General features: G+C 42.7%; 1 protein-coding gene across 1 annotated transcript in view; it reads left to right on the top strand.

Annotated features, from left to right (window-relative positions):
* Positions 1-13,367, top strand: part of LOC103086918 (potassium voltage-gated channel subfamily KQT member 5-like) — a 564,354-nt gene that overhangs the window by 1,084 nt on the left and 549,903 nt on the right. The window lies entirely within an intron of this gene.

Genomic DNA, 13,367 nt, shown 5'->3' with positions numbered 1-13,367 from the left:
GGGGGGGCTGCCGCTCGCGGCGGGGCGGGGGAACAGCAGCTAGGTTTCCAGCGCGCCCGGAAACACGCCTCGCAGCTACCTCAACCGCCACTAACGGAAAGTCTGTCATTGCACGTAGTCCTTCCTGCCACAGTGGTGGCCGAGGCCCAGAGGAGGCGAGCAGGGCCGGGCGAGGGGATGCTCGCTCGGGCGTAGTAGCCGAGGCTGGCTGGGAGCCCGGCGCGCAGGGGCGCGGGCCGAGGTGCAGGGCCGGCGCGCCGCCCGGACGGGATCAGGCAGTGGGTGAAGCAGGCAGTGGGTGAAGCAGGCAGCGGGTGAAGCTGGCAGCGGGTGAAGCAGGCAGCGGTGGCTTGGAGTCAGAGCGTGTGTGTTAAGGCTTCATCATCTAGCAGAGGATGCTTAATGCGAAAATGATTGGAAGCAAATGTTTATTTTTCCCTTAGGCATTTAAAATCTTTCAGTGCGTTTGAAGTTTACTACTATTTTTCCCACAATGACCATTCATTCAGTCTCCTGTTAGAGTTAGGTTTATGTGGACATTTTAAGGTAGTTTTTATGCCGTAACGCCATCATCTTTTTTTCTTCTTTTTCTACTCTCTTTTTAGTTCCCCTTTTTTGCTTCTTTATGTTAAAATGAAATATAAAGGCAGCAGCTGTAGGAGGCCAGTAGAGAAAGTTTAAGGCACTCACTGACAGGTTCCTTGTTTCCTAGTAAAAAAGATTTGCAACACGTGAATTAGGTGTCTTTTAGAAATGAGGCGTGTCATCCAAACATAGCTCTCACCTGGGATGGAGGATTGGCATCGACTCCAGAAACATTTTTTGAAATAACATGGATGAAGTGGCTGGTTTGGTAAATAGGTGAGCCTGGAATTTGACCACATAGTAGTCAGGAAATTGGTGGAGTCTACAATCTGTGTGACTCTGGTGTCTGGAAAATTTTACAGCCCCAGATTGATGTGAACTTGTAGCATGAGGTGGAATATTCCAGCCAACTTTCCATCTTACAGTGTACACAAGGAGGACGTTGTGTAGCATCATTATTACATCAAAAGGTATAATGTGTGTAAGATTCACGTTGCCTTAGATGTGGTTATTGCAGTAAATGCTAGACTTAGAGAAACGCTACTGATACTTTTCACGTTCATGCCCTCTGAGTTGGTATATAATGAATCCTGTTACCTAATGAGCCTGAAAAATTATTTTGACCTGTCAGGATCCACTAAAACATTTAGCAATATGATTTGTGCTCAATTTGGCAGCAAAATATATACTGTATGGAAGTTGGTTTTTTGTTTTTATACACAAGAGTTTGCTCAGAACATTCATAGCTTTGATTTTACAATACGATGCTATTTAGCGGACATTAATTTTTCGTAATTTATGTATTGTATGTTCAGAAAGGGTGAGAGACAACTTTGGTTGGTGTTCGTGCTTTGTATCTCCTAAGTGTTGCCCTTGAACATGAATGAGGACTTCTTGTAATGCAACGTTCTCTTTTCAATATGTTGGGGTCTGACAGGTTTTTCTGGCCTTACAGAATCTTAAATTTTTGACAAATCATTTTTGAAGAGGTTCAAGTTCGAATAATTCTCTACTCACCAGGCTTTATTGGCCAATCATTGTCTTCAGTGGTAGATACAAAATAAATTATGTGCTTGTCAATGCCACGTGCTGCTGTGAAGTTTTGCGTTACTGATTTCTAGAGCCTGAAACTGTAATGCTTGAGCAATCGGGTAGGGGTGCTAGACCCACAGTAGCACAAAGACAGAAGCATCTGCACAACTACAGCTGCTGTAGTAGTGGGGGACAGGCCATCTTTGGCAATTGCTACTTATGATTTTAAATAAGCTTTAGAATAGCTGGATTTCACACGTTAAATTAATAAAGAAAAGTTACTTTGAGCTGTAAGTCTAACAAGACCATTAATAATAAAGGAAGTTATAAGAAAACCATTTCTAAAGCAGTGTAACTAACTAATTCTTTGCCAGCCTGGGAATCCCCAAATCTTACTTTAATAACAGGTTTTGTAGCACATTAAGCCTCTTGCCAAGAACAAGTGCACTGTGATTAATGAGGTACTTCAGGGATGGATTTACTTGGTCGACCCATGTTTCCTTGCCAAGAAGCAGGAAAAGTATGTTTAAAGTTATGTTTCAGGTGACGAAACATTTCTGTTAAATATGCAAAAACCATGGTTATAATGGTATTTTAATGGTATACAATGTGGTTTCAAGTGTTTATGTCCCAGCCCACTGATGAGATGGCTGGCAAGAACAAGAGATGGCCTGCTGCAAATCCTTTCTTCCAATCTTTATAAATCGGGGGAAATTAGGAGAGTCTGTTCTCTTACTGTTCTTTAGGGACGTTTCCTGGTTTCCTGTTTTCAGCTGTCCTTTAGTTTAACGGAGGAGCTATTCAAATATGAGGTGACCTAACTTCTTTGAATGTTGTTTGTCCATTTTTAATCCCTCATCTTTTTCGGGAAAAGTTTAGAGTAAATGGTGGCCATAGAAAAACACACGATGGGCTCCATATATAAATTCGCGCCGACGGAACAAATGTGTTTCTGAGAAACAGCAAAGGCAACAGTGTGGCAGATACATGTAACTCGCCACTTTGTCCGGTGCATCTCTGTCAGGCATAATGCCATGGATCAGAATGTATATATGTTTTAAAGTAGAAGAAATCCTCCAGTCATCCAAGCTAGCAGCCCGGCAGTCGTCCTTGATCCCTTCATTTTTCTCACACTCACTCCCGCTGTCCACCCAAATGATCATTGAAGTCTGTGTGTTCACGCTATAAATATTTTTCGAATCCATTCCCTTCTCTCCTTTGCTACTGCTACCCTCCCTCTCTGTTTCTCCGTACATCCCCACTGGATTATTTATAAAGGTCTCCGGCTTCTGTTCTCAGCCTTCCAGCTCTTTGCTCTGACACCACAGTGTTTTTCCTAAAATGCACATCTTATCATATCCCCTTGCCTCTCATCTTTCCATGACTCTCTACCATCTACTCATCTGTTCACTCATCCATCCATCTGCAAACATGTGAGTGTTCACGTGTGCTAACTCCCAAATTCATAAGGCGAAGGCCTCCATTCTCAAGAAGGGAAAGGACTCCAGCAGGGGATGCGTGCAAGCCTGTGAACAGGATTGAAACGCTGCTGATATAGAGGTGAGTACAGAGTCATGTGGGAAAAGAGAAGGAAGTGGAGGTGAGAGCACAAAGGTCGGCACAGGCTTTCGAGAGGAAGAGAGGTATGAGCTGAGCTTTGACAAATGACTAAATTTTCAAGTGTAAAAGCAAGGAGGGGATGAGCAGTCTTGATGGAGAAAATAGCTTAGGTAAAGACGTGGCACTGGAATCAACATGGTAATTCTGGGTACTGGTGAGTATCTGCAGGATGAGCACGACCTCAGGAAAAGAGGGTAGAGCAAAAGGCACATGTGCCTGACCTTGGGTGGCTTCAGACGCCGGCCATAGAATCTAGTCTTTATCCTGTAGCTGGTACTGGTCAGTGAATGGTGATAATCAAGAGGGATGATGTCATCAGACACGTATTTTGGGAAGATGTGTCTTTCCTTAGTTCGCTAAATGGATTGAAGGGTGCCAGGTGGGACCGGTGTGGCCTGTGAGGAGATGACAGCAACTGTCCAAATTTTCCACTCATTCTCGTATTCTTTTATCCATAAATTCGTGCCACGATGTCTGTCGACTGTCTCCTTTGTGCCATGGACTGTTCTGGAAAGGTGAGAGACGATTGCCTGAGGAGCTCAGGCAGTAACCGTAGGGACGAGATGGAGGGATTTAATTAGGGAGCAGTTACGTAGGTACCATGCAGATTGTTTTCACCAGTCCCATGTGCGGTGTGAGAGAGATGACCCTGAGCTGGGTGATTTGGGGAATGGAAGTACCATTCACTAACATATGGGACAAAGGGCAAGGGGCATGCTTTCAGGGAATATAATGTTCCGACTTGCATTTGTTGAGTTTGAAACGTTTGTCAGATGTTTAGGGAGAGATCGTAAGTGGTAAACACACAATAGTGAACCAGGTACGCACGGTCTCTCTCCATCGGGTCTTGGATCGGCAGCCAGAACCATTTCTGTCGCAAAGAGAACAAAAATAAATAAAATATATTTCAAAGAACGACTGCCTTTACAGATCTAGAGCAAAATCTAGATGTCTCGATTAGATATTCAGATTTGGAAGCTGCCAGCAGGTTTGTGCTGGTGAAAGCAATGAGTGGGACAAGTGAGTTAGCCCAGAGGTGCAGGGTGGGGTGAGAACGTGGCGGAGGACAGAGTGGGGATGCAGCTCTGTAAGAGATCAGAGAAGGATCTGGGAAACCTCGACAGTGACCACAAGGCCACAGGGAAAAGCCAGGAGGCCTTCTCTTTATAAAACCGAAGGCAGGAAGACGTGTGCAGGAAGGAGCTGCCGGCATTTCTGGTGCTGCAGAAAGAACTAGAAGAGGTGTGTTAGGATTTCATTGGTTGGTGACGAAGGAGGTTCCCTGATGGCCTTTGCCGAAGCAGCAGCAGTGGGATGGTGTCATGACTGGGATTTAAGTGGGTTGAGGATGGCTGAGAGCTGGGACGGAGGGGACAGGAGTGTAGATTAACTCCAGATTCCTTGGACCGGCTCAAAAGACCCCTCGTGACATGGCCTCTGTCATGTTTCCTGTCTCATCTCTAATACACTCCAGAGCCCCAGCCTTGCTGATCCCCTCCCATCCTGTATCTGCTGCCGGACACAGTATTTGCACACGCTCTTCTCTGGGGCTTTTCTCACCCCTTGCATTCTGGCTGCACAACTCCTACTTCAAAACACAATTCAAGGGTCCTCTTGGGCACATCTCCCGCTGCCAGGATAATTTAGGTGCCTCTCATGTCAGCTTCCATGGGCCCCCGGGAACGACATTACCCTGGTGCTTGCCCCACCTTGCCGTCCTTGTGAGCCACTTGGTCTGTCTCTCCCACAGGAGGGTGAACTTCCTGTACAGAAAACCTCCTATTTATCTCTGAATCCCAAGCACCTAGCGAGGTGCCCTGTGTGGAGTAGACCCGCCGTACATGCGTGCTGCACGAGTAGGTAAATCATTTTCCTTGGAAACCTTCCATACAGGAGTTGCAGAGTGAAGCAAAGCTGAAGGAATTACCAAGTCTTTTTGATTTGCTTCGAAGTAAGATACTGATGATTCGTTTAGAAGAGGAGGGTATGGGTCCAGAAGCAGGAGATCTTTGCTTTGCTTCCAGCTTGCCCACTAATTCGCTTTGTGACTTGGAATGAGTCACTTCCCCCTCCTGGGTCTCCAAATCTTATCTGTGAAACGGGTACAGAGGTGTTTGTGATGCAGCCACGGTGATGGAGGCTACTGTGGAGGGTCTGAAATGTAATCGGAAGGGGAAGGAGTATTTGTAATTAGTGACCTGATCTCTTAATCCTTTCCCTTCCTCCGCCCCCGAGCTGCAGGCCCACCTCCTAATTGTTCGCCTTAACTCCAAACTCCTGGGGCGGGGGAGTGGGCCACACATTAGCCAAGGGGGTCTTTCTAAGGAGTTAAACAGAGCGCAGCACTCCCCTGTTGGACGAAGGATCTGCTGATGGCCGTCTCTATCCAGCCTCTTAAGGGCAGGGGCTGTCGTCTGGTTCTCTGCTGTATCACCAGCACCTAGCCCAGGGTCTGGCGTGTAGGAGATGCTCCATGCGTGCAAACTGATTCACACCCCTCATGCCCCAAAATACACTGCTGGTTTCCTGGTGGAAGGTGGAATGTGACCCTCTTGGCCATTTCCTGTGTCAGGACTCAAACAGATGTGATGAACAACCTTATTATTTGCATATATATTCTGTTCAGGGCTGAATCTCTGTCTATAGAAAGTGATGTTTGCGTTTTATTTTCACTCCTGCATTCCTTCAGAACCAATGATTTCCCTTAAATCCAGAGAGGCCTTCTGCAAGTTATACTGCTTTTCGCCCTGCTAATCTAGGGACATAAAATGCTCCATATAAAATGCGCAAATCAGCCTGTTTTCAGAAATTGAAACAGTGCTGTAGTATTTGAGGATCATATTCCAATTAGAAATGTTGAAAGTGTTAAAATCTTCGCATTGGGAACATTACGGCCTAAGAGAAATGAAACATGAGAAAAAAATATTTCAAAATGGCATGAAGTCTTGATACAAGAACCACTGTAAACAAGGGAGGTAGCCAGCAGTCTTTTGATAATAGCTTGCTAAGAAGAGGTGCCAGTTTTAATTTTTAATTGCAAATGGCTATTTTGGCAACTGAGAGCGCCAGCAGTGTGAGTTTTCGCCCAGCCCACTGCTGTGAAAGTGCTTGAAACGGCCCAATTGCTGGGCCGCCATAGCTTCTGGTTGTGCTTAGCGACGGGTAGGTGTTTTCACTTCAATTTCCTTTTCCTTCAACCATTTCAAGGATGCTATTTGAAGTTTTATTTGGTTTCAACCTGGTAGACAGATTGGCTACACGACTGCATTTTTTCATAATTTTTAAAATTCCTTGATGGCTCTCAGAGTTTTAGGTGATCCTTTTGATACTTTGTTATCAGTCTGTGGAAGCAGTGAGTTTCCGAAATGTTACTGAGGTCATCTGTTTATAAACTGAAAAATACTTTGTGCTTTTTCCATTTTATATACCTGTGTTTCTCTCTCTATGTCTGCACACATGTATTCCATACATACTGTGTCCTAGCACAGAACCTGTTAGTGTAAATATTTACGTTTACCTTATTTTTGCTCCTCTAAAAGTAAATAAGACATTTGAATAGAATGCAATTGAAAATAAAAAGGTCATATGGAGATTATATCATAACTTGAAAGATATTTAAATTTAACTGTGTATGAAGAAAACACTTTTGACAAACTTACTCACAGTCTTTGTTGCTTCCATTTATAGTACCTGTGAGGTAATTCTAGAAACTCAGTTCCATCTTCAGTCAGTGGCAGGATCATCTTTTGTAACTATCATGTTATAATTTCTCTCTTTTTTTTTTGACAGTCAATTCAGATGAATACTTAACAGTCATTGTGTGTACCACTGAATGTTCTAGGTGCTGGTGGTGCAAAATGGGGAAACATGCTGGACCATGACCTCAAGGAAAGGGCAATATGATTAGATTCGGATTCAGTTATCAACTTTACTGATTTCGTGACTATGAGCAAGTTGCTTCCAATACCATCAACTTAACCTGTAAAACAGGAACAATAATATTACATCAGTGTATTGCGATATTTTATATGTATGTAATATATATGCATATAATCACAATGAGCACATGGTCATTATTGAAACAGGAGAAAAATACAGAGGCAATGTGATGGAGGGAGGGACTGCTCTGTCCAGGTCCAGGATGCTCTCTTGTAGGTGCTGGGAAGTTTTTGAAGTTGGTGGGTTTAGGCAGGTGGTAATGTCTTTGAATTTACATTGTAGATTGTGCAGTCTGCCAGCTCTAGGAATGATGGCTTAAAGGGGACAAACGAGGCGGGAGATCCATTTCAAAACTGTTGTTTCAACTGAGGCAAGAAATAATTAGGACTTGGACGGGGGGGGGGTAGTGGTAGCAAAGATGGAGAAGAAAATATGGCCCTGGTGGTGCAGTGGTTAAGAATCCGCCTGCCAATGCAGGGGACATGGGTTCGAGCCCTGGTCCGGGAAGATCCCACGTGCTGCGGAGCAACTAAGCCCGTGCGCCACAGCTACTGAGCCTGTGCTCTGGAGCTCGCGAGCCACAACTACTGAGCCACGTGCCTCAACTACTGAAGCCCGCGCACCACAACAAAGAGTAGCCCCCGCTTGCTGCAGCGAAAGGGAGCCCACATGCAGCAACGAAGACCCAACGCAGCCAAAAATGAATAAATGACATAAATAAATTTTAAAAAAGAGAAACTATGGCTATAGAGTTGCAGCGTATTAGAGGGGTCGATATGGAAGGTGAAGAAGCCTGGATTTGCTGTTTCCCTGTTCCTGGTCTGGGTGGTGGGCTACGTGGTGGGGGCTGTTAAATGAGATTGAGAATACAGAGGGGACAGCAGGCCGCAGGGGATGCGGGGGTGATAGGTGAGTTTAGTTTGAAGATGCTGAGCCTTCGGTGACTGTGGGCTCCTCGCTATATACTTCTGGCAGCTGTGGATGAAGGTTTAAGAGACACGGAGGTACCGACAGCGCTTAAAATCACAAGGAGAGTGTGTAAAAGAGGGAGGGATGGAAACCTGGAGAATACCGACACGTAAGGCTGAGCAGAGAAAGGGGAATAAAATGGATCAGACAGCGAGACGGAAGGAAGCACTGGACAGAAGGATGGCCAGGAGGTCGTGGAAACCAAGGGTACTGAGAGAGTTTCAAGAAATAGTCCACTATGAAATACAGGCAGTTGTTACCACTGGATCTGACAGTAGCATGGGAGGCGTCAGTGAAGGAAGCGCTTAGGACAGAAGCCAGGATGCTGTTCGCTGGGAAATGAATCGGAAGTGACGAGAGGAATCGGTGAGCGTGAGCCCTGTATTCAGTTAGTTTAGTGGGGATATTAAAAAGAGAGACTGAACTCTAGCTTGAAGGAAACACAAGACTAAAGGGGAGAACAAGGGAGGGGAACTTGTAGGAAAGAAGATTATTTACCATCAACGGTAGTCATTTGTAATTACTGATTATATGCTGGACGTTGTTCTTAATGCCTTACATACATTCAGTCTTTTAATCTCAGAACAGCCCTAAGAGGTGCTATTTAGGATCATCATCTCCTGTGAACAGACCAGGATGCTGAGGCAGGGTGAGGGTCAGTGATCTGACCATGGTCAGCCAGCCACCGACTTAATGGCAGAACAGGGCTTTGAACCGGGCAGGTTGGCTGGCAGCCCGTGTTCTTAACCACTGTAATCACCACTGTTGTGGATGACGCCTGTGGGCCCAGGGCCCCTCCTATTACATGGATGGCATCATTTAAAAACGGCTTTGGGGGGTGGGGTGGGATGAATTGGGAGATTGGAATTGCCGTATATACACTATTGATACTATGTATAAAATAGATTACTAATAAGAAACTATGGAATTGACGTATATACACTATTGATGCTATGTATAAAATAGATAACTAATAAGAAACTATGGAATTGACGTATATACACTATTGATACTATGTATAAAATAGATGACTAATAAGAAACTACTGTACAGCACAGGGAACTCTACTCAGTGCTCTGTGGTGACCTAAATGGGAAGGAAATCCAAAAAAGAGGGGATATATGAGTATGTACAGCTGATTCACTTTGCTGTACAGCAGAAACGAACACAAAATTGTAAAGCAACTGTACGCCAATAAAAATTAATTTAAAAACATAAATAAAAATTAAAAAATGGGGCGTGGTATAGCTCTTAGCAAAATAGCATATGCACAATAAATATTGTTGAAAAAAATGAATGATGGTTAAAACCCCTTATAACTTAGTATCAGAGAATTACATGTAACTTAGCAGTGTTAAGTATTATTAACAGTTTCTGTCTCCAAATTCTAACCAGCTCAAGTTTTAATTTTTCCATAAAGTTTCTCTTGATAGCTCTGGGTTATTTCCTTACTTTTATTTACCTCACATAGCTTTTATTATTTGGACCATGTATTTTAGCCCTTAATTACATTCTCGCATTGCTTTCTAATTGGATCGTTTAATTCTTCAAAAATAATTTGTGTCTAAAGAAACCAAAGCACCCTTTTTATTTGTATCTCCTACGGCATCAAGCCCAGATTTTTATCCTTTGTTTTTAATCAAAATTTACCTAGTTTATCGCTACCAGGGGGACTATTTGAATGTTATAACTTTTTTTTTTTTCAAACAGGAATTTCCTTAAGTTCTGCTAGTTTAAATTGTGGAGCAACTTATATTGAGGGCCCAAATTGCTATAATAACTTCTTAATAGCATTTCCTATAAACATTAAATTTTGAATTTATACTTTCACTGCAGAATGCCTAAGATTCATTTAAAATAGCAGCAGTTGCTTCATTTATGTTTCACAATGGCTGAATGTACCATAGAACCATTTGCTCCAAACTGATTTTACCGGATTTTCTTTCTTTAAACTAATAGAATACTCACGTTTTCTTCACAGTAACATAAATATCTTCCATTTAGTCTCCATGCTTCCTTCTCCCCTCCCCCATACACATTTTCCTGGATGTTTCTTCCTTTCTTTCTCTCATTTGTCCCATCATCTTTCCCCCTAATTAAACTATTCCTAGTTTTTTTTTTTTTTCCTTCCTCTCTGGGCATCTGTATTTCTGAAATGAGTTTTCTCTTTATTTCTTTTTACCAGGTTGTATAATTTGATTCCTCTTCCTCTTAAAGCTGTCTGCTCTTACTCAGGAGATGGGCTGAACCTGTAATTGCTTACAGGCTGCAAGAGTGTCCTGCATCAGTAGACCAGGCCACCTAATGTACACATCGCTCTGCAGTAATTCACTGAGGCCTCCAGAAAGATGCGGGGGTTAGAGAACCCTACTTTTTTGGGAGTTTTAGTTAGGCTCAGGTTTCTTAGGAAATAAGAGAGTGAAGCCTTACAATTTCTCTGAGGCTTTCTAATATCTACCTATTATTTCTGAAATCTGGGAGTACTCAGATATTCTGTGAATAACTTTTAAAAAAATCATACTTTCCATTTTGGAAGTTGACTACTCTGTATAGCTGAGAAAGAAATTATTTTTATTCCTGATGGAATTATTGTAGAAAAAAGCACATTGAAGAAGTCAATATGTCTGTCACGTAGAGTTAAATAGCAGGTAACTTAAAATCATTCATCGCATGTCCATCAATAGATGGATGAAGATGTGATACAAATATATGATGGAATATTACTCAGCCATAAAAAAGAACGAAATCTTGCCAGTTGTGACAACAAGGATGGACCTTGAGGGCATGATCTCACTTATATGTGGAATCTAAAAAGCAAAACAAGTGAACAAACAAAACAAAATAGAAACAGAGTTATAGATACAGAGAGCAAACTGGTGGTTGCCAGAGGGAGCAGGGGGTTGGGTAAAATAGATGGGGGGGGGGTTAAAAGGGCACAAACCTTCAGTTATAAAATAAATAAGTCACAGGAATGTAATGTATGGGATAGAGAATATAGTCAATATATAGCCTATAACACGTTAATAATTCTGTCTGGTGATGGTTACTAGACTTATCATGGTGTTTATTTCGTAATGTATTTGATTGTCAAATCGCCCTGCTGTACACCTGAAACTGACATAATACTGGATGTCAACTATACTTCCATAAAAAAAATATTTATCATGTAGACTGTTTACATTCGTTAGCAGTTTCCTTTCTCAGTGAGCCAGGAAATAGATCTATAATTTGGCAACAGAGAGCTGCAGTTCTCCTGTTTAATTGGAGGTTAAAGCATGGACTCAAAACGCAAGTTGTCAGGGGAGTGCATAGGAGAGAGAAAACCACCTGTATTTTTTCCTAGTTGGAAATTTTTCCAAAGCATAGGCTTTGTGAAAGCTATTCCCACAATCTTTTATGGAATAGGTACCAAGTTTAGGGCTCCCTTTTCTCTAAACCTGTTTCCCCTCATACCTGAACGAATCTGGGACTGGATGGGATTGAGAATTTGGGTTCTTCTCGCATGTTTGGGTCATCGAATACATTTCTCAGCTTTCTGAGTTGTACAGTTAGGACATAATTCTTCACTGTTCAATAATGTGACCTCATGCTATGTATAAGGACCTGAACTACACCAGAACTACAGAAACTGAACGGAAATAAGACACAGCCTATTCCTTCAAGGAATTTTTATTTCAGAAGGGTATGAGTTTACTGTTTACTGAGTTACAAAAAACCACCTCTCTGAGTTGACAGGATGAAAGCAAAGGTTGGCCTTTCTCCAGAGACATTTAGCTACTGTTCCTATTAAAGGGATTTTCAGGGTAGAGTCTGATCACCGTACAGAGAACTGCTGATTGCCAGCTCTCTTGACCCCTTGGGAAACTTGGAAGCTGGGTGCCCAGCTGCCCATGCAGGTGGGCATTCAGTTCAGTGCATCCCACACAGAGACCAAACCCAGGAGTTCCCACTGATCACAGTAATTTCCAAAGAGCAGTAATTAAGCTATTTAAACTAAATGTTCTAGTTAATATAACATTCTGAGTATGTTTAATTTGCTCTCAAGTGTGTTTAAAAATAGAAAACAATGCTGCTTCGTAGTACTTTGTTTGGGGATGTTACTTTTTTTCTTCCCAAAATGACTTACAAAAAATAATGCAAACCAAAAGTTTGTTTTTTTAAAAAAAAAAAATCAAATGAAATGCCTGTTTATCTTCAGTATATATGCTAAATTTCTACTCTTGTTAACTTTCTTTTAGTACATGGGGGAAGATATTACACCGGGCCTTCCATGGGGCCTAGAATTCATTCATTCTTTATTTCATTCATTCACTATTTGAGTGCCCACCTCATGGTGGCACCTCAAGGGTCCTTGGAACCCTTTGGAAATCCTCTTTCCCATTTGATCGACTTTCTCCAGCCATGTGGGAAATGGCTCTTTTTCTTCAACCAGAGAGTGGCTTTTCAGAGTGAAGGTAAAGCCATTGAGTGTAAGAATGTGTGTTCTCTGCAGTCCTTAAGGTGTATTTGGCTATCTCCTTAAGACTACAGCCTAACCTTCAGATGTATTTCTGAACTAGATGGGCAGTCAGGTGACAGAATTACATGGTGACATTAAACTAGTTTTAAATTTCCCGGAGCCAGATGGTTAGATCCTCTGGTTCTGCTCTGCTCCGTCAAATGGAAAAGGCGAGGAAGTTGGATGTCAATACAAATGACTTTGGGGGAACTCATTTATAACCTTCAGGATAAGATCACGTGGTCCTTGACATCTGGAAGAAATGACAGTCACTCTGTTTAGGGGCAACATTATCTCCAAGCTTGAACATTCAAATCGGCACCCAAGTTTTTTTCCCTAGAAGAAAATCAGATAAGTCCTTTAGATTCAGATCCACCAAAGAATAAATACAAAGAGATGGTTGACAATCAGCACAGAGGAGCCAGCTAGGCACTGAGATGGCCCTGCAGACCTTCCAAAGGTAGGACAGGAGACACACAAGGAAAGGAAAAAGTATGCAGGTCACATTTGCGTGAACGGTGTTGACATCTGCACGGTCACTTGGGCCACCAGTTTGGTGGGAGCACATTTCAGTTATTCTGTCTCTCAGTGGAAGGGACTGTAGTCATTCTACTGAAAGTGGAAGTTATCTTTAGCAGGGAAGATTCCCTTACATGGATCCAGAGCTTTTCCTCCAGTGTTGGACCTGATGCGTTACTTTACAAATGACTGTTCCCAAACTAGT

This window comes from Lipotes vexillifer, unplaced genomic scaffold (assembly GCF_000442215.2).
Source record: "Lipotes vexillifer unplaced genomic scaffold, Lipotes_vexillifer_v1.1 scaffold693, whole genome shotgun sequence".
In the NCBI taxonomy this organism is placed as follows: domain Eukaryota; kingdom Metazoa; phylum Chordata; class Mammalia; order Artiodactyla; family Lipotidae; genus Lipotes; species Lipotes vexillifer.
Note: the sequence above shows the minus strand (reverse complement) of the source record. Positions and strands in the feature narration are given on the sequence as shown.